The 23,366-nt window shown below is 31.3% G+C and overlaps 2 long non-coding RNA genes across 2 annotated transcripts in view; one reads left to right on the top strand and one right to left on the bottom strand.

Annotated features, from left to right (window-relative positions):
* Window positions 1–101: 101 nt before the first annotated feature.
* Window positions 102–11,525, bottom strand: LOC143047328 (uncharacterized). The gene is made up of 3 exons (XR_012969499.1): window positions 11,409–11,525; window positions 7,073–7,435; window positions 102–405 (listed from the first exon to the last, which is right to left on the bottom strand). It is a non-coding gene; the product is annotated as an uncharacterized LOC143047328 (long non-coding RNA).
* A 7,583-nt stretch (window positions 11,526–19,108) lies between these two features.
* The window catches only part of LOC143047326 (uncharacterized), a 184,320-nt gene continuing 180,062 nt past the window's right edge, over window positions 19,109–23,366 (top strand). The window contains exon 1 of the long non-coding RNA XR_012969497.1: window positions 19,109–19,190. This is a non-coding gene — a long non-coding RNA (uncharacterized LOC143047326). The remainder of the gene's footprint in view (window positions 19,191–23,366) is intronic.

Raw genomic sequence — 23,366 nt, 5'->3', positions numbered from 1 at the left:
CGGTGAAGGAATTCCCTTATATCTCAAACCCATTTGAATGTCCAAGTTGATATTGACTAAGATCTTAAGTCAACTAAAGAATATTCTACTTACAATATACATTTAAAGGAATATTACGAGATTGTCTAACTGAAAATGAATTGTTTGCTTCACATTGCAAAAATCCATTATTATCAAGTTTTGAAAATCTGAATGTTAAAACACTCGTCACTGTTTCACCATCAATACTGTAGTACATGCTGATTTGTGAATAAGATGTTATATCAACTTGTAATTCGTCAACGTTGATTTTCTTCCAAGTAAAAGTTGCTGCAGGCCTGCTAACAACACTACATCTTATGGTAAAATTAGAGCTCACATCTGTTTCGACCTTTGTTTCTGAAAGGCTGATATCAGAAACTGGGACTGAAAATATCCAAAGTTTGATTATTAAATATAAATTCTACTCCATCATAAACTTTAATTTGTCATTAATGATATCTTCGTTCTGCACTTTTTAGATAAAACATATCTGCTTGTGCACCTATATGAAAAGTATAGAAAGGCGGTTGGTTTTTAGAGCAAGGAATAAGCCGGTGCGCAATATTTGGCGCCGTCGAAACAGCAGTTATAGGAAACGAATAAGTGTAAGTGTCGTTTTGTGAATAGCTTATATCACACCTACTCTCACATAATCAGTTTGTTTTTCTATAAATTTTATTTATAATGTTATCAGGTTAAAAAAAACTTCCATGTGCGTAACGACTCTGTACCAAAGGCATTACAATTAATTTTCTTTAAACAAAAATACGGACGACAACTACTATGCAACTGATACAAACATAGACTTATGAATAACTCTGTAGGCAGTTTGATGGCTCTTTAACGGTTCGAAACGTTCTGCAATAGAATTTGCTGAAATCTATGAACAGAAATAGTTATCAAAGGTACCTGGATTATAACTTAATATGCCAGACGCGCGTTTCGTCTACATAAGTCTCAACAGTAACGTCAGATCAAAACATTTGAAAAACAGAAACACTTTCGTATTGATGAATATGATTTTGAACATCAAAGAGAGCTAGTATTTGACAAAATAAAACGGTATGAAGTTGATAGACTCATCTGTTTGAAACACTCCATGAAAAATGGTATTGATCTGATAAGTTAACCTCTGTTCAAACTTATTATTATAGCTTGTTCTTATGTTGCGCTGTAACATCCCTGTCCCATGTTACATAATTATTGGCTCCTATATTAACCTCGAAACATTCTGTATACGTGTGTCCAAACTCAGGAGCCTGTTGTATACTGGTGGTCGTATGCTCTAGATCTTGCCTCTCATACTTTTTTAATTCTAGGCTGTTAGGTTCTTCAAACTTAACTCTTTTTTTTTCTAATTTTCATGTCGAATATCTTTCTGAGTTGTTTTTCGTTGTTTATTGTCGTAAAGTAGCCATCAGCTGCCTACAGCCACTTAGTTTTAAATTGTGGATAGTTGTCACATCAACAATCATTGGCAATCATACCACCATACCACATATCTCCATATTCAATTAATGTAAGAAAGCTGTGCTGTATAAGAGTGCAGTGATTCGCCATATAGAAAGATATTATACAAGCAATAATTTTTGTGCAATATTTAAATGCGCTTACACCATTCAGGAAAAATTCTTCGTAACATTTACAAGACGATTTAGTTTACAATTATGTGGGTTTTTTAAAAATATATTTATCATATAGAAATCAGGTAGGATTATAGAACTAGAATTTTTGGAATCATTTATATGTATATAAATAAATATACCGTTTATTTCAACTGTGATCACACAAAAAAAATGCTTGTGTTTTTAAATTGTTGATGAACCGTGAATAGCAATTTGAAATAAAATAATTGACGTTCATCAAGTGATCAAGCCACCACAGAAAAAAAGCATTACTGAAAAATGTTATTAAACGCCAATTTTACCTAACATCATGAACAACACCGTAAGTTATTTTAATGTAATTATACTTTTAGTGTTTTCCATAACGTGTACGTCATGTGTTGTAATTTATTGCCGGTAGCGTCTATATTGTCATTCATAAATGGATATACATAAGAGTATATCATGTATATGGTATGATGGACTATGAGAAAAATGTCTACAGGGGACCAAGTTTCGCACATGCAAGCAACGTCTAAAGTAACGGTACCCTAATTGCACCGTGTTGATGGTTTTTAAGAAGTAGAAAAACAAATCCATTCTGTGTTTATTCTAAAGATGCATCATTTTTACTGTAAACAATGGTATATTCCCACCAATTTTTAATTTGGATTCAATATTTAATGATAAAAAAAAGGTTTTGAACCGACCACAAAACGGTACAAAATTCTATGAAGAGAAACACCGAAATTGCTTCAATGTTTAAGGCCAGAGCTGTAAGAATCGAATTATTTTGTTCCCATCGCTGTACCAGATATCTGCCTGTACAATTCATCGTTGAAATTGAAGTAGATATATTGATGGATCAAAATTGAATTTTGACTTGAGCTACTTCAATTTTGGTTAGGCTTTCTTCAATTTCAACGGGAAATCATACAGGCAGATATCTGCTGTAGCTATGAGAAAACAGGTTGCCCCAACTTAATATGCAAATTCAGTGACGAAGTATTTGGAAACGCAAATGTACGAATGATCTTAATTACAGTTCGGTTTCCTATTACACAAATACATTTAATACCATTAGAAACGTTATTTAGATGACTGTTGTATATTGTGGACATCGAGTTTAGAGAAATTAAATGAATTAAGATATTCAATCAATTATGTCCAAAAAAATATCCAGTTCACTATTGGATTGATGAGCGATAAAGAATAACCGTTTCTAGATATTTTAATAATAAAAAATGATACTGACATTAAGACCGATTTAACTGACAGGCTCCAAACAAAACTTACATTTTAATTCGTGTCATCCAAAACACACAAGAATAAACATTTCGTTCAATTTTGCCAGATGAATTTGTACCATTGTCTTAAGTATTGCAAAAAGAAATTAGACAGACGGTATCCATCAATTGTAATTAATAATGAAATAGAACGTGCAAAAGCTATAGAAATCCAAGAAATAAGAAGATAAAAAACACGATAATTAATATGAAACAAGTATTACCTTACGTCTCATCATTCAACCCGAGAAACACAGAAGTGTATAACATTATTTATCAAAATGTACCAACACTGATGAAATATCAAAGAATGAAAAGAGCCCTTGTCACACAGAAAATTACAAAAAGTAAAAGACAGTAAAAATCATTAAAGAAGTTACTCGACAGTGCGAAATTAAACAAAGAAGATACATCTCCTTCTGTCAAAAAATGCGGTCGTTCAAATTGTGGTTTTTCTAAAAATGTTATGGAAGGAGAATCATGAATTTGAATCGGGAGAGAATTTCGCTTTCATTCTACTATTATGATATAAGCGTCACTAATTAGTCTTACTTAGACGAAACGCGCGTCTGGCGTATTGAATTATAGGCCGGGTACCGTTGATAACTATTTACATACGCATCGGGAGATTTAATTTATGTAATTAAATGTAATGGGTGCCAAACAGGAAACACATTACAGAAGAGATTTACAGTTCACCGTCAACACATACGACATCCTGAAACCTTGATTTATGCGCTACCGCAAAATTACAAAAATATTGTATTTTCCCATTCTACCAATGTGACGACCAATTCAAGGAAGAAATAAGAATGAGTAAAGAAAAGATGTTCATCCAAAAGTATACAAACCAACCATAAACAGATACGCCAATACTTTTTTAAGGGTAACGTTCCTTTTATGTATTATAATTGACTTACTATCGTGACGTTACGTTACCATTAGTTAAATTCATTATCATCCATAATTATCACAAAGATATGAATTAGATAGATATATTTATTATGTTCAAAGATGACATTCATGTCAATTCATTAAGCCTCGGTCACACTTTACCGGATAGCACGAACGGACGACTAACGAATAAAATAAAAGTTGTCCGTTGACAAAATTGTGATCCGTTGGGAGTCCGTTGATGTACTGACCGAATAAAACGGACGTTTAACGGATGCATAACGGACACACACCGGATATGCAACGTACGAGAAACGACACGTACCGTACAGAACGGATGTGGAACGTAAATCTAACGGACGAGTACCGCATAAAACGGACACCTAACGGAAGAGTACCGGATAAAACGGATGAACAAGATATACGGAAAAATAAGGCGACAATAATAATACATGTAAATCGAATAAATATTCAAAATGTTACTGTGTAACTGGTTTTGGTTTGTTCTTCAAAAATTCCGCCAAAGGGCAGTGTCTGGCCTGAATAAGAACTGCTTGACTGTGAAGGCGTGCCTATACTCTAAGATCGATTATGAATAATAAGAATAAATGAACCTTAAGAAATCTGACATACCAATAATTGGCATTTCTTAATTTTTAATTGGCATTTATCCGTTTCAGATCCGCTCATCATCCGTTGTATCCGTTATACGTCCTGTAGAAGTCCGTTTCTCATCCGTTCAACATCCGTTTTATCCGTTAAACGTTCGGTAGAAGTCCGTTGGTGAATTTATCTTCCAGACCTCCAACGGATGTATAACGGACACGTAACGGATACAAAACGGAAACGAAACGGACGAGTACCGTACAAAATGGACGCCTAACGGACGTTCAACGGACATTTTATCCGTTGGACGTCCGTTCAAAGTTTTGAACATGCTCAAAATTTTCCACCTGACAGAACTGACGTCGACGGATAAGACGTACGCTTAACGGATATGCAATGGACATGGACGGACGTCTAACGGATAAGAACGGACGTCTAACGAACATGAACGGATTGAAAAAAAATTATCCGTTAGGCGTCCGTTCGAGCTATCTGGTAAGGTGTGACCGAGGCTTTAGCAGTTAAAATAAAAGGAACTCCGCCAAAAAAAGGCGACTTCGACAAAATGTCAGAAAAAAACAAGTAAAAGAATGCACATCAGCTGCATTAAAAGATGAATAAAAAAGACATTTTAAGCAAGGTAAAATTAAATCCACATCTTACAATAACAAATTATGTCACCCACTGATTAAGAAAGAAAATAATGCTCATATGACACTCGCACTGCATATAACTTTTAACACCAGTAATCCGTTCATGAAAAGTAAATAAAAAAATCATAAATGTTGAACATTTTTATCGTTTAATTAGCTTAAACGTTTCAAACACTAAATATACAAAGTTGTTATTTTCATTAAATTGGTTTTCAAATTTCGTCATGTTTTTTTGGGGATATGTGTTGTTATCTTTTTATATATCTGGTTTTTTAGCCCCCATTGTTTGCACGAACTCATAATATTATGTTCTATCACGTTTTCTTTGTTCGGTTTTTTAAAATTATAAATAAAGGGATTTCATTGATTTTAGATAAATATATCGCATACATTATTCTTATAAAAACAGGTATTAATTTTACATATTCAATTACACATATTTAAGACTTCATAAACATTTTAATTCTATCATCACATAACCCAGCTGAATTTTAGTGAGTTATATTTACGCATAAGTTAGCATGCACTTATTCCTTACTTGGCTGTTTGACAACTTTTGAGTCATATAAAGTTATTTCAGGGTGGTATCCTTATATTTTCAACAAACCATCAATTTAGATTTCATATGCATATCTTCATTAATTCTAAATTAGTAAAATTGTGAAAGGCTATATTGAGTTAAGCCTTTCTCTTGATATTTTATCGTGTGTTTTTCTATGCTGTGATGCTATACTATTGTTTCAGAAAAAGGAGAAGATTTGGTACCATTAAATCGTTAAATCCCACTGCAAATGTTCGTACATAGAACTATAATGGTTTATTTTTATAAATTGTTTTTTGGATGGAGAGTTGACTCATTGGCACTCATACCACATCTTCCTATATCTAAATAATGACGTTTCTTATTCGTAAATGTTTCGACAAAAAAAAGTGAACAAATTAATCAGCGCTGACCTTTCATCTTCTGTGATTCATTCATATATTATGTCTTAAAATTATTTTCCTAAATTCCTTAATCAATTACGTTGACGATAGACCGATGGACTCATTATGAAAAGAGTAAGTTAAGGAATAAAACGGATTATAACGAAATGTTAGTCTTTAAATTAAAATGAAGTTACTGCAAGCTATTCCAGAGGCTACCTATAACAAGCTAGTATTTGTGATCTACATACGCCAAAAAAGATAAAAAAGATCGAGTTAACCTTATATGTTTACAGATTACCAAAACGATTCATAATAAAATGTTTTACTTGCTAGTTTTGTTTTAGACTTGTTATATTTGACATGATATTTACAAAATAGATACAAAAACAAATTATGCCGTCACAATTTATATAATTTTGTGTAAACAAATATTCTAACATTTTTGAAATGCCTATTACTAGTACATCTACTTGGTTGTCATAGAAAAGCTTTAACATTAATACATACCTTAAGAATAAGATGATAATACGTTATTTTAAGAAGGAAACAAGTGAATATAAGTCGGTATAGAAACTACTTTTATATCACACTTCGGGGAAGAATATATACACCCATCATTTTTAAATCATATTCTATAGACATGTTAAATAAAGTAGCCTTTGTAAGAGATAAAACTTTACATAAATTATTGAAAGACGTCCAAATGTATCTTTTGTTTCGAACATCATTCGGATTTAAATATTTGACATCGACAGTTGTAATGTTTTGATAAGACGATAAATCATACAGGCACTGCTAATACTGTTAGGGTCAGAGTCGAACAATAAATGTACCAGACTATCATTCATTCAATGCATATGTAAAATGTTATACACAAGATAATAGAACCGATAGTATCAACTATCTTTAAACAATTTAAAAGTGGCCATCATTGAACTGAGTCAGAGTTAAATTTAGCTCACGCTACCTGATAAAGACGATTTATTGAATGCACTTTTTTTGTTCGCTTTAAAGTACCTTCATTGCAGATGATAATAAAGTTTTACTTACGTTTTCCATTCACTATCATTTTAAAAGTTACCTTTGACATAAATCTTAGCGCTTTTGGTTACAGAGATATCTTCAACGGTTCCATTCCCGAACTGCGTAGTACAAGAAATTATTTTATCATGATACTGTTTATCAATGTTTTGTATGGTCAAATTGAATTCCCCTTTGGCAATATCACATGTGGCTAGATATTTCGTAGATATAATGCTCTGCTTGCAAGAACCATCTGTATTCTTGTGAAATAGTCCTACACTAGAGAGTCCATCACTCTCTGTTGCATCATAAAATAAAGTACTCCGCCATTCTTCATGTGCAACAGATTTGCACATAAATGTTAATTGTTGATTGAGGCCGGTAACAGCAGGTGTTTCAGGATATATCAACACATTCTGAGCTAAAATAAAAAAAACACAAAACATTAATACGTTATGATTTTGACGCAATAAAAAGAAGCACAATACATTTATACATAAAAAAAATAAGAAAAAGCAAATATTTAGTTTAAACAGACAACTTAATAAATAAACGCAAACATATATTTGTTTTTTAAATTATTTATTAGAGATTTGCAGGTAAACTGTATATCTATAATAAGTCAGATATCCTAAGCTTATATTTCATAGGCAAGTCGGAATGTTTGTTGATTGATGATGTATGCATAGCCGGAAACACTTAAAATGATATAAAAAGATATAACTTTTCTAAAGGAATGTATGCAGACTTTGCCAAAACCACGAAATTAAATATCCATGATTATACCAGTTTTCCTATACCACGACAGTTGGTACCCACGAAAAATTAATAAATCAACAGTATCAGATAGCTCCGGCCCTGGGTTTTGATAAACCCTTGTATGTAATTTCACTAATAAATGATAACATTGATTTAATCTTTAATTTAATGTTCCCACGTGTCTATTTTTAAACAAATTAGTATATTTGAAAGGAAAAATACATTTATACAATATGAGTTTAAACTCAAAAATCAAACTAACAAAGCCATGACAAAAGAAAAGAAAAACGTCTGAAATATAAAACAGAAGATTTGGTATGATTGCCAATGAGACAACTCTTCACATTAGAACACATTAAAAGGAATTAACAACTATAGGTCGAAAGTCTAAAACCCGATAAGACACAAACTATAAGACTAATGGTTGCCCAAAACGAATTTTAAAATTTACTTCGATTTGTTTTCTGCTTTGAACATTCAAACGCAAGACAATTGAACACGATCGCAGTTTTTGGCAACACGTTTACTGTTCAAAATTTAGTCATTTTAGTTTGTCTTCACTATTTTGATATTTTTGTGTCGTAAAGCTTCATTCAATGTTTTAAGATTACGGTATGTGTTCATCCTTCATTTCAATTTATTAGCTTTCATCGTTCTCCTTCATAGTAAAATCAGTCAAGTGCTTCTTATGTGCTAAAATGGTATTTCGATCTGACGGAACTCATTTATCCAATATCCCTTTTTAAGTCTATAATGGAAGCTAAATGTATATTATATAATAATTTACGTATATTATCATGATTAAGGTGATGATGTATTTAGAAATTAGGAATTACCAGGTCTTTTTTATAATTAAAGTATGAATAGCTGCGTAAAGAAATAGAGTTGAGCAACTATAGAACTAGAATACAAAATTAACCGTGTAATGTTAATTATGTTTATCTTAACTTTGCAATACTGAAAAAAAAATCATTTTTTATTGTTATTTATCCAGTGTCAGATGGTGCATTTCCCTTGCCACCATCTCATGGTGTTTATATATCTCACCTTATTTAATTAATTCGAGTATGTAGCAACGTATTTGATTTTAACGAAGGAAATCTCTGTATTACTGAAATAATATTTCATCAGGGTTTTCGATATCACAAAACATTTACTTGATTTTATCATCGGAACAAGGACATCATTCGTAAATATAAATCAACATGCAGGTACCCCATATGTTCAGGTAATTCACATCCAGTTTTTAATGATGATATTCTTCACAAAGCGCAAAAACTCGGAACGAACCACAAAAGCTTACCAAACCTTCAAATAGACTTATTCAGAAGGGATATGGTAACGATACTGTTGTCAGGTCAGATAGGATTGTATATCTGTTGTATTAATTTTGTATTTAATTTTTGCATCGGAATGAACCACTTTTTTTTATTCTAAAACCAGTTGTTGTCATGATACGGGGTATGTTCTTCTTATATATGATAAGTTAGTATTATATAAAATCCCTTTAATGACAAGAGGGATTGTGCTTAATTTTCATATGATGAGGACACTATCTTTCAATCAGTATAAATGAGACCTGGAGCTGACATGTCAATTACTGCTAGTAGTCCTTTGTTATTGTCGATTTGCATTATTTCTCGGACTTCTTTTTAACCGAATTTTAATAAGGGTATGGCTGTGTGTTTCTGTGTTCTACATCGGCTATATGTATTAGTAGAAGGTTGAGACCTCACAAAACATGTGAAATCCCACTGCATTTTAGCGCCTGTCCCAAGTCAAGATTCTCTGGTCTTTGTTACAAAGTATGTCTTTTAATTTTAGATCATTTATATGTTTCTGGAGTTAAGTATGACGTCCAATTTCACTTAACTAGTACTCATTTTAAATATAACGGCCTGCTGAGACCCCCTTTTGGGTGCGCAATTTTCTCGTTACGATTAAATCTTATTAGCTGTTACATGCTCAGGTTGTTGTTTCTTTCCATATTCCCGATTCACATTCTCAATTTTATGAGACATGTATTTAGAATTACTTAGCGTATTTCCAATATCTAATATTCCATAAAATTACCTACACCACTCAGGTATATGAGGTCCATGGAATTGGTTATTTATTCATTATGTGTGTATCTAATATAAGCGTTTATCCTACAAAAAATGAGAGACGAAAGATACCAGAGGGATCGACATTTAAACTCGGAAATAAACTGACAACAACATGTCTATAAAAATCGTAGTTTTAATTGGCTTTAAACTGAAATTTACATTATGTATGATTTTTAATGAATTGCATTCTATACGAACTTTAAAGTGCATAATATTAATTAAATTAGTTAGGATAACGAATATAAAGTTTGCTAATATATCAACTTTTTGTATACTTTGCTTACCAGAGTAATACATTTAATGTTTGTTAATCCTATCTTGAATATTTTCCGACTTGTCATTTTGCTAATTATGGTTAACCTTTGTATCACTTATACAGAATTAATTTTTAATTTAAATGTATTATTTACACCAGAATATAAACACCAATAAAATATAAGTACAAAATGTCTTTTGTGAGATTTAAACCCCTCGGATACATCGGTATGTGTGAAATACACTGACAAAAAAATCAAATATAACAAGATATTATTGCAATTTTGAATCTTCAGAAGCAGGTTTTGATTATTGTGTGCAATGTTCGGGATTAAATTTTCAAAACATAATCGTCTATTATGGATTAGATATATGTATTATTCATGGTCAGTTATATTATTGAGAAACCCATTGTTTTTTATTATGACTATTCAATGACGATCAATTTAGGGTAACCCATTGACTATGATGGAGTTTGGAACAACGACTGAAAAAAAGATACAATACACGTAATTATGTAATAAAGATCAAAGAATAAATTGTTAGCTTCTGTTTAAATGTATTCTATTGTACAGTTTCAGCAAAAATATATATTTCGAAGCTATTGTTATTGTATATAAAAATGATTATAATAAACATGCATACGAAAAGTTCATCTAATGAATAATATCTACCAAAGATTTAAAGTTTAAGTTGGATCAATATTTTTCTTCAAAACTGGATTTCAGAATTGTCTAATCAAGATAACCTCAGTTTAATAATACATGTATATATGGATAGAATCTTATCGCGGCTTTCACTAACGTTGTAGCATTAGGGCCCCCTTTTCGAAACCTGTTTAGTCAATATTTGAAAAAATATCTTAATGTGAAAATGGAGGGGAGGACTTGAAAAAATCTCAATAGGCCAACTTTTTGTGATGGATCATTTTATTTTTTTCACCTTTTGACGATTTTCAAAAATAAGTAACTATTGCCCAGTAGAATAATCTCTCTTTATAGTGTTTTGCGTACAGTTATTTTTATTATTCACTTGTAAGTGTCTGTTTCCATTTTATTTTATCCTTCTAAAAAAAAATTTAATCAAATATCTGAAATTGAAAAAAAAAACAATATGGGCAAACGACAGCATTAATAAATGTTAAGATTTATTTCGTGACCAAATATTGAAAGGATGGCAACTAATGTATGAATCAATATTTTATGTTCTTTGTGTCTCGAAAATGATGTGACTTATTATATAAATAGCTCTTTTGTGTATTTTTCTACATACCTACTGCTATTGGAGAAAAGGAAAACACATTGATCATCACTTTGACAAATATTCCAAAAGTCATTTTGCAAAACATATTTCTCATGTTGTTCACTTCCAGCTGCATTTCAACTGAATACAAATTGGAGTATAAACATGTTTATGATATCACTTTGGAAACTAAAAAACAAGACATGCGCCTGCCTATTTGTATTATTTTTGTCAATGACTCATAGGAATTTTTTCGAGTAGGTAAGTTGATGTTTTATATTTCATTTAGACTTGTTTTATACCGCTTTTTTCTTATTTTCAATAAACTTTTTTAAAAGTATATAATCCTATTACCTTTATGTTTAACCTGCCGAAAACATTCAAACTCGCAGAGTATAGGTCACAAGTGAAAGATGAATGGACACAAAACACCAACATTACTATCTGAACCAGCGATATTCATTTTTCGTGTATATCATACACCAATATTTTGTTTGCATTTAGACTAAAAAAAACCCAGCTACTTATAAACATATGAATTCGAGACAATAGTAGTAAACCGATGATAGATATGGAAACAGTTGATGATTTTAGTGTAAAAGTAGACGAAAATGTAAGAACGGAATCAACAGTTGCGGGGATAGCGAATACAAAAAGCATATGTTTCATCTTATATAACTCTGACAATCGTTACCTGTTTTTATTCTGAACTTTGTAATAGTCACAAACAAGACGTCTCATTGCTCGCAATGATTTACAGTTCAAAAATTATACCTTTTGTTTATATAAATGTTGTAGTATGATTTACTTAATTATCGTGGAAATGTCGAAAGACATGTAAACTTATTACGTCTACCAGACTATTGCTTATTTTGAGCATGTCAACAGAATAGATACCCCATTTGTAGAGGTTTATGTTAACGAGACGTTAGTTTTTGTGTGGTATATGGTATAAGATAATTTTCTTTTTATTTCAACTGTTGCGTTCGGCTTTTGAGCACTTTGTATTTTCTAGGTTTGTTTTCTCTCCTAAACTCGAACCACGACTTTGTTCCATTAGTGAATTTGGTGTTGTTATATTTCAAATGCTGTTTTTCCCTTATTTTAAACAATGCACTTCGCCATACCAATTTTCTACTGATTTAAGTGGGTAGAAAGTCTATATTATTATAGTATTATTTCAAATTTCGATATCAAATTGAAGTTGAACTTGCATTGATACCAATGACTTCAATTCTAAATGGATAATCTATTCAAATTGTGTGGTTTTTTTCTTATATCGTATTGACTAGACATGACTAAATATCCTTTTTCTAAAAGTATAGTATTCTCTAGCCAATGAACATAACTTTAAAATTTAAATCCCAAATTAGTTGTGGATTTTTCTGTGTGTATAGATGAATTAATGTTTTAACTAATATTCCATAGAGAACACTCAGCAAAAGTTGGGCAAAAAAATCTAGACAAAAAATTAAAGGGGGGGGGGGATAACAAAAACAATTTATAACGAAAGACGATGACGATGGACATTATGTAAGTATGGTGGCCGGTTAGGGCCATTTCGCGTTTTCGCACTTCATATTCTATGAGCAAAAACACGAAAAACGCGAAATTGCGAAGTCGGAAACGCGAAGCCGAAAAAAATCTTTCCGAATTCGCGTTTTCGCGTTTTCGCCCTATATAATATGACGGGCGAAATGGCCTTAACCGGCCAGCATATGTAAAAGCAGTTGATCTCAATAGCTTTGAACCGTTTAAGTTTGAAATTTGGCAGGTGGGATAAATTTCACTCAGATGTCTTCCTCAATCCTTATATATGTTTAACCAGATGCTATCTTCGCATAGAAGTCACTGTCTTCGATAAACCTGTTCATTCATAGCTTTGTATATCTTTAAAAATAATTAAGTCGAATTAAAAAAAAACAGGATATAAGGAAATCATATCACTACTGGCCAAAGTATATTGATTGAAGTGTTTGTTGAATGCCCGATTTAGGAGACAAAATTGCTTTATCCAACTATCGGTTACGTATTAGATATAAAACAAAGGTAACAAAGAAACAGGCCGGTAACAACCGCTGCCGGAACGTTTTTCTGCACGAGTAGTCTGGTTTAGTTTTAGTTTTAAACATATTTAATTATAGTGGATTGTGAAACAAGTTTTGCAACTTATATTAATCCCTTTCCACTTTGTGGGTGCCAGTGCTGCCTTGTAGCGGCATTAGCCTGCTCTTTTTCGAAATCTACAAGGGTGTCTTTAACGTGCAAGAGATATGGCTCTCTCGTAACACGGTACTGACTACAAGTGCAGAAAAACTATACGGCAGGTTGTTTCCGGCCTGTTTTTTTTTTTTTTTTTTTTTTGCTATTTTTGTTTTCTATCTGACTTGTACATGTTGTACGACGTTTCAAGGCAAAAATGAACATCGGAGAAACGTAAATGTTCTCAAAGCAGTAAATATAAGTTATAGTATAAAGTTCACACATTTTTTTTTCATTTCCCTTTAACCGAGTTTTTTTTCTAGAAAAAAAATCAGAAAACCATTTGATAAAAAAAGGAACCATTTCAAGTAAAATATATATGTTATCACATTTGCAACTCCGTAAAAAAGTAATATTTTAAAGAAATATTTAGTGGTAAATAAGATATCGTTTGATTTTTATGGGTGAAACGAAATGCGGGGAAAAGGGAGAGGGGGCTAAATTGATTTGAAGTAAACAGACTGTAATCTATATTTTGATGAAAAAAATGCAGGATGTGCCATTTCATCGCCCCTCCTTCCATTTCCCTTTTAAATCAGTTGTAAAATTTGCACGTTTGCTGCCAATTACATGAATTCAATATTGAGTGTAAAAAGGGGGGGCCCAGGGGTTGGAACCCCCTTTTTGGACGATCAATGTATTTGAATGGGGACATATAGTTAGACCCCCTTTTTTTTCCTGTGTTGGGAACCCCTTTCTTAAAATAGCTGGATCCGATAGTTTTGAAGACAGCTTAAATATGAATTCAATAGCAATATAAATGTATCAAAGGAATAAATTTTCTACTTCATAAGTAAATGAAATGGTATAAAAAAAAAATGGATGTTGTCTTATTAGTGTATATATTAAGACAAACACTTAATATTTTTTTTAATTCATGCTCGTCTCTGCAAGTATTTATTGCGATTAGTTAAACACGTGTTATTATATAATCCAATCGCAGCATACAGTCCAAAATTGAGGACATAAGTTGAATGATATCTTCAAGAGTTGATGCTTATTTGGACATTTACTACACGAACACTTTTTATTTTTATTTATAGGATCGATGGTGAATTGGTGAGTTGATAGAGATTTTATCTTTTGATGAGATTTGATTTTTATTTACAAATTTCCTGTCTTTTTTAATTGAAATATAAACGTCGGTATCATCATTTCTTTACTGTCATCATTGTCAAAAATACTATTCATGCCCATGTATTGAATAAAAAAACGTTTTTTGACCGATTAATTTGCTCCATAAAAGGGGGCGGTATGTTCTTTTCTGAAGATATTAACTATTTACCTTTACAACGCCATCACCCAATATATATATAATTTTTTTTTGAATTAGCAATATGATATATATACGGTATTCGAAAAATCAGGAATCATGCAGATCATTTATATGTTATCTGCTTTACAATAGTATTTTTTTTTCATAAAATTTGAGAACAAAATATGTTTTGTTATTTGGAAAAACTTTTATAATGAATACATAACGTAAAATTGACAATTATGTTTTTACGTGTTCATTCGGCGAAAAAAAAAGAACGTTTTTTTTTCTTTTTTCTTTTTTTACTTTTTCGTTATGAACCTTTAAGTTAATTGACATTAAAACATGTACAATGTTAAATGAATTGGTGAATGGGGTCTTTTTTAAGAATCCGTTGATTTGTTTGTTTTATGGTGATTAAGAGTATAACACAGTGTTGACTGCTGTACCCCTTTATGACATTGTTACCCATTACAATGTATAATGTCTGTTTGTTTAGTTCGCACATCTTTGTCAATATAATGGAATTCGATACGAATAGCATACAAGTGAGAGTTATTACTAGTTATAAAACTAGCACATAGTCAGGAATATGACAGTTGTTATCCATTTGTTTGATATGTTTGAGCTTTTAAGTTTGCCATTTGATTATGGACTTTCCGTTTTTGAATTTTCCTCAGATTTCGGTATTTTTGTTATTTTACTTTTTAATACTATAATCAATGCATGTTTACTTTATCTTCCATCACTGCTTTTCTTTGGTATTCGCAGAGTGTAATTGTAGAATTTCTAACAAATTTGTCATTGATAAAGTTTTTGAATAAAGAAAATTCGGATGTGAAGTAGAGAACGATATCCAATTATGCTAATGCCAGTAGATTTTAAAGCTTTTAATAAAATAATGGTACGAATTCTATTGACATCCTATTTACAGTTAAACGTAGCTACTTAAGTATATGAAATATATTCATCTGTTTATGATTTATTTAAAGGATCATATGACTGACATTTTTAACGAAGTCGTCTTTTGTTTAATGTTTTGTAATTAATATGTCAATTCTATACGTAGGTAAATTGTTTGTGTGTCGGTTATATGGTGTTATATCTATTAGGAAATACCATGTTTTAAAATGACATCTTACATCACCCTCATTACCTTTATAAATGAACAGTTCTCTACTATATTAATTTAGTTAAACGTGTTGAAAATTTCGCATGAAAAAAGTTGTATTGGTTTAATAATAAAGCACAAAATATGTTCTAATTATAAAGCATTGCACATTATGGAAAGATGTTTCATGTTATTACTTTTGTTTTGCACTTCACACAGGTAATACAAACCGACAAAACCATGAACCTAAACACAAGGCTAGGAAAAAGAGAATGTTTTATAAAAGATGAGAAAAGCCCTTTTGAACTGATTTGTATAGGGTTTTTACTATTTTTGTACTTTTATCCCGCTTTCTGTGGTTAAAGGGGAGGGTTTGCGCCTAAAAACCAGTTAAGTAAAATACCGTCTCATTCGTTAAATACATGTAGCAAGGAAGGAGCCTGTAATTATTTAGTTGTCATTTATTGCTGTATAAGACATTTATTTTTCATTGATTGTTTTCTTTTTTTTTTACATATCTCAAGTCGTTATTGTTCTAGTTCGAATTGTTAAATATTTGTTTATTAGGGTATGTTATAGCTGAATGTTCGATATTTGTTTTGCTAATTGTTAAAAGCCGTCCAATGACACATTGTGGTACCTATTGTAGTAATCTTACTGACCGTACAAAGGCTGTATAGCCAGCCAAGGTCGTTTAAAACTTCCATCGTCGTGGGAAACTTCTTCTGTGGATTAAACATTATTCGAAGGATGCCAAGGTCCGTGGGGTACATAACTCCACATTATGTCATTTAATAACTGATTGAGAGTTTTCTCATTGATATCCACGGGGGGTAACTTCGATATTTTTTTGGTAGGGGTGTGCCATTTTTGCCTCAAAAAACGTACCCATTTTAATATATCATTCCCTGAAATTCAGTACCTATAGTTATATAAATATTTAAGAAAGAATGACCTATACTTATATACAATATTTAAAATATGACCCATGCTTATATAAGCACTAACTCATCATCACTCATAATTCATAAATATACCAGCTACCCTTAAGTTTTTATATATGAATCGACATCGTTTGGTGCAGATATATGTTATCGTTATATATATAGGATATGTAGATGACATACCCCAAATCAATATACAGTTATCAAACGTAAATGCATTTTAATATAGGATGTCATTAAAAAGGAGGATCATTTTTATATAAAATCTCGCAAAATTATGACCCATATTTTTGGCACATTCCCGTATACCCAATAATAGGAAGTTACCCCCAGTGTTGATATCTTTTATAACCACATCACACATCTTCTTATTTCTATATCATGAATATCTATAAGACAATAATGACCATTTCAGACTTAAATCTTGCTATTATTGATTTCATAACTTTATGTAACTTTTCCTACAAACTTGATGTTTCCCCGTTTTGCCTTCTACAATTTGGTTCAATGATAAATAGAATGGAATATGAACAGATCTATTATGCCTGTTCGAGTAAAGCTGACTTTGTTTCTTTTAGCTTACCATTTTTCATGCTGCCTAATGGTGACCAAAATCAGATACAGAACAAAATATAGCCCTTGATTTTAGATCAGGTTAATAAACAAAACATACATGTCTAAAAATAGAACAATGACTTCTGTGTTGTAAATTGTCATTTTTTTGTTAACCATCCAGGAATTAATTCGACTTTAAAACATGTAAATAAATATAAAGTCATTTATTGATAAAATGTCAAGATATTTAATAATTTATAAGACGGTTATACATGTTATTAGCATAGAATAATTTGTATCTTGCCATTTTCTTTTACTTTAAATACTTAAAATCTATTTTAGCAACATAGTTTTTTCGGGGGAAAACATGCGAGTTCAATTGTTAAAATGTTCACTGTTAAAAATTTAGTTAATGTTGACTAAAGATTGAATTTTTTCCTGCAAATTTTTTTAAAGAAAATAGTTTAATAATGAATTTAAGGTTGACATTCTAGTGATACTTTTAAACCGCACCAAAACTGCTGTATGTTCTGAAAGAAAAACTTAGATTATAAATAACATGTATAAAACGGTAATGGAAGATACCAGGGGATATTCAAACTCATGAGTAGATAATAAACAGACAAAACCATGGCTTAAACTTAATCTAAAAAGACCTACAGATAAGTGATCGGTAACTTTAAAAGATAGAGTGTATCACATATTTCTAATATTTGCGTTACTGAATTCTAACTGAAAGTGTTTTTTTTTATTCCCAATTGGATATATTGAGGAGACTGAAAAAAGCCAAATTTGCATAGCCATTCCAAATTAGAAGCCTTAGACATGTTAAATGCTAATTCCAAACCTAGTTGATGATTTTTGTCTAAATTAATTATGGCTTTGCAAAAAATATTTGATATAATGATTTAAACAAAATGAAAGGTTCTTTTTTCTTGTTGACATTATAAACTTGACAATTCATTTTATCAAGTCATATCCAAACGTGTATGCAAATAACCAGCCCAGAGGATCCATCATAACAAGATGTACAAAATTACAGAATTTGAAATGTGAGCAACAAAGTGAAAGAAACCGCATAGTTACCTTTTCATTTTGATGAGTGACCGAAGCCCAAACTGAACTGAATCGTAAACTACCATAATCCTCGAATTTTGTGAACACTCAAATAAAAAGTTGGTTTTTTTTTTTATTGTGTATGATGTGAGGTATATAATGCATGGAGATCAGTAGTGTTTGGTGCCTGAAGAATGTGACATGATTTAAAGTTGAAAGTTTATTATAGAAAAATTACGCTAAAAATTGCAATCACTTCCAACACTTTACATCATGGGTAATTTTGTATAGTGTAACGATATTTGATTAAAAAAGATTTTAGAATGGAGAATAATGTATGTGTATGGTGTAACGGTGGCCGATTGGTAGGATAGGATAGTGTAGGTCGAAAATGGTGTTTGTTTCTTAACGTCTATTGAGACAAAACTTCATTTCGTAAATAAATAATGTTTAGGAAAGGGATATATTTGGTTAGAAATACTTAATTTTCAAACATGGACTTTTAAAATTAATTAGTTGTCGTTGAATTATCTGTTTGTACATGATTTAGTTTCAGGTTAACAAAATAGAGAAAATGAATATCTGCGCCAGTATAGTTATCTGCATAATAACAATACGTCATGGTATAGGTAAGTTTATGATAAGATATGTTTGAAGAACATAATTATGTAGCTTTCACTGAATAAACGATCAGCCTACCGTGCCTGCTCAGAAAATGATCAGTCAAGATCTAATATATGTTTCTTTGACCTACAGTCGGATCTGTATGATCTATATTGATGCGAAAAAAGAAAAAAGACTGTCCTTCTATTAGCTGGTGTCTTTTATCAACATTTAATTAACTAAATTACTAAGAAGAAGTGTAAACTAATAAAATTTTTCATAGATCTGTGGCAAAAAAATCACTGAAAAAGTGGACATTATAACTTTTCTAAAGTATGGTGGCCTTGAAAAAGAAACTTTGTGTTAAAATCAAGAAGATACATATGGTTTATCATGTGCTATATAATTAATGATATTCTTTAAAAGTCATTTATTAACAATAAACATGATTTTAGGGGAAATATAAACCACCGAATATTACAATTATCGTTCTCTTGTAAAGGGGATTATAAAGGTTTTTTGTTGTTGTTGTTGCTTTTAAAAATATTTTTCCTTTGTGCAATTCTTCAGTATTTTTAACCTTAATTGATGGCACTATGTATCAAAGCTTTATTCAAATAACTGCTTTCAATGCATAGACTTGATTTATTTAAAGGTTAAAACCAAAAAGTAAAGATTAATACATCGTCGTTAATGTCATTTGTCTATACCGGAAAACAAAATTTGGCATGGACTTTACATGCAATGTAACTGACCTACAAGACAGGGCCTATTAGTATAAAGTTACAAGAGAAAAGTAAAAGACAAACTCTGACGGTTGATTATGTAAAATAACATTATTGAAACTAAACTGACTGTCATATTTCAAAGAACATCATCTCTACTCGTTTTACTGTTTTGAAGAAATATATATCTTTTTTACACTATTTTACAAAGTTAATAATGTTTTAGCCCTTTAAAAACAAAAATCCAACAACAACAACTTAGATACGACAAATCAATCATGTATACATGTTTCAACATGGTGTGTGTTGCTGTTTTGTTGTCGCACGCTTAAATTATTAACAACTTATTTCTAAGTTATGGCTAGCCTATCAATTTAAATGTGCAATTAGCTATGAGAAATTGTTAATTCAGTATATAAAAAGGAGTTGTCGACCTATATCGTAATACTCAAGTATGATATTAATATATATATATACAAAATCTATAAGAGAATTCGTCAAAGCGATATTACTTCATGTTTTAAAAAGAGGACATCTGCACTTTTTAAGTTTCATAAATGAATAATGTTTCAGGATGAATAATAAACATTTGTACATGCAAATGTGTCAGCATGTTATGTCTAAAATAATTCTTGTCAAGTATAAAATCGTTATTTACTATTTAGATTATTACACAGTCCATGTTTGCCGTATTGTTAAAACAAAAGGTTTAAGTAATTGACCTAAAATAATTCAAATTGATAAAGTTACACAGAATTGTAAACTTTTTTTCAATGTTATCAATACTTAAACTAATTTTATACCTGCAGACTCAACCATTCTAACAGACTTCTACATACGGGTACTGTTTTGAGACAAAACTAGTATAAAACAAGGATTTACTACTCTTGATAAAAACTTCTGACAGTAATAAAAATGTGAAAAACACAGATCGTGATGAAAGGTTATAATGAAATTTTAAACCTTTCAAATTCCACTGGGGTAAAGCTGATGACCGTAACTGCATTCACGGTCATTCCAAGATGTCGGATGAAAAATTAGGTCAGTATCTGTATCGTCTGTTAAAGTGTTTCTATATCATTTTCTTTACAAATCATACATTTCAACGATGTAAATTTATAAAAGATTCACATGGAAATGATGTTTCTTACAGTCACGGTCAGGAAATCGAAGGAAAACGGGTAAGAGAGAAAAATCGGCGGCCACGACGAATTTTAATGTTAATAATTATAGGTCTAAGTACGGCCTTCAAGACGGAGCCTTGGCTCACCCCGAACAGCAATATCAGCTTGTTTTTGCATAAAAATTGCTTCCAGGTTCAAGACGTTTCTTAAAGTAAGGAAATCGAAGGGAAACGGGTAATTTTTAGCCATTGACTGAGAGAAAAAAAAATCGGCGGGGGGCGTAGCGCCCAACTCCCCTATCTTGGGGGCCTCCATCGGCGGCCCCCAAACCCCTACCTTCCCTGAATTCGAACCCCAGTTACGGCCCTTAATGCCAAATTACAGTTTTATCCCATTTTCACAGTCCACTAAACATAGAAAATGATAGTGTAGATAAGACATTCATGTACTAGGGACACATTCATGTTTCTTCAAATTTTCGTCGTATCGCTGTCAATTTGTATTAAAATTTTAAAGTCGTTATCAATAAATATTTCATTGTTTACGAGAAATATGCAAATTACTATCATTGTCATAAACCCAACATACGGCCAATAGTTTAAAAAAAGAAAATTATGAAACATATTTATATCCGCTAACCGAGCCCCAATTGAGATCGACAAATTCAACAAAAAGCTTTAAATACAAATACGGATATTACTTAGAATTGTCGATCATCCTATAAAAGTTACGGTCGTCCTTTATAGATTACAGTCAGCCTTTACAAATTACGGTCATCCTTTACAAGTTACGGTCATCTTTTTACCAATAACGGTCATCCTTGTTATATGTTACGGTCATCTTGAAAATATTTTGATTAGGATTTACGGTCATCTTGACGATTTTTTCAAATCCAATTTACCGTTTCATGCACATTTCTCAGTAGTAATTTGTGATTTCCGAGTGATAAATTTACATCGTTTCAATGTATGATTTGTAAAGAAAATGATATAGAAACACTTTAACAGACAATGCAGAAACTGACATAATTTTTTATCCGAATTCTTGGGATGACCGTGAATGCAGTTACGGTCATCAACTTTACCCCAGTGAAATTCAACGCAACCCTTGTCTATTAAACACGCTGTACACAGGTAGATAGTATAAAATATCAATTCGAAGTGACGATTATGGTAACACCCTCTTGAATTAAAACTTTAAAAGACGGGCCTCTTCGAATGTGATTTTTATAGAATAAAAACATTATTAACTATTGCATAGTAATTTATATCATAATTGCGTTTAACAAAATTTGAATGTTATGTTTCATTGATAATATCTAACCATTGTATCAAACTAACACGATATAATTTGTGGTCATAGTTTGTTCTTTTAAATATATATGAACTGATGAATGTTTAAAGGACCAACAATACAAATAAATAGGTTTTTTTTTCTTCTACCGATGATTAGTTTGTGGTATTTTTAAATCTTAACATTGAATGTTCTATAGAAATAATAAATAAACAAATATTGGAGTACGAAAATGGATAGATATGTATGAATAGTGTCCAATTATATATTTTTGTTGTTGATGTTTTGTATGCTTGGCATTGTTTTCGTATTTGCCAACTTTTTCTTACAAAAGATTGATTGTTGTATTTTTCACGTAGAGTTTGTGTTAGCTGACATAGATAACTGTAATTAATTTACTTTATTCAAATTTGTTGACAGTGAAGGGCGATAAAGTGTTTCTTCCTCGTTCTAGTATATTCTTTTTAATCCTTTTTATGTTCTAATGCCCGCTTCAAATACGCATATTTTCCTCCAGTAGACACACGGATTGCCAACCAGTAGCCAATAGCCTGAAACCGTAAATATATGCTGGTGTCCATCAATGATTAGTTATTCCAAAACCTTTTTACGATTGTCCAAAGATTGATCTTATCATAAATAACTATTTACAATTCGAGCGTATCGTAAACCGCCTCTGTACCGCTTCTCAACTGCTTTCAACAACACATAAATCATTTGTAAACTGCTTGTTATCTTTTTTTCACGAAGGTAACGGTTAGTTTACGATTGTATACGGTGACTGTACGTATTATTACGAGTTATTGTGTGTTGCATATTCGAGTGGTATTATGAAAATGTTACGGAATGTTAGGAATTATTGCGTACATTCCACGTGTAGTTTCGAGTACCAAACTTTCTAAAAACACATTCAAAACTTCGATGATTAGTAAATTTGCGTTATATACTAGTAACGAAATGCCCGCTAGTTAATCATAGGTCTTAACTACACTACAATAATAACAAACACAAAGCAATGCATTTAGCCGTGCAGACTAACAGAGCCGGCGTTTAATGTATA

The sequence above is a fragment of the Mytilus galloprovincialis genome, chromosome 10 (assembly GCF_965363235.1).
Source record: "Mytilus galloprovincialis chromosome 10, xbMytGall1.hap1.1, whole genome shotgun sequence".
NCBI lineage: Eukaryota > Metazoa > Mollusca > Bivalvia > Mytilida > Mytilidae > Mytilus > Mytilus galloprovincialis.
The sequence above is the reverse complement of the archived record's forward strand: the minus strand, read 5'-3'. Positions and strand labels throughout refer to the sequence as shown.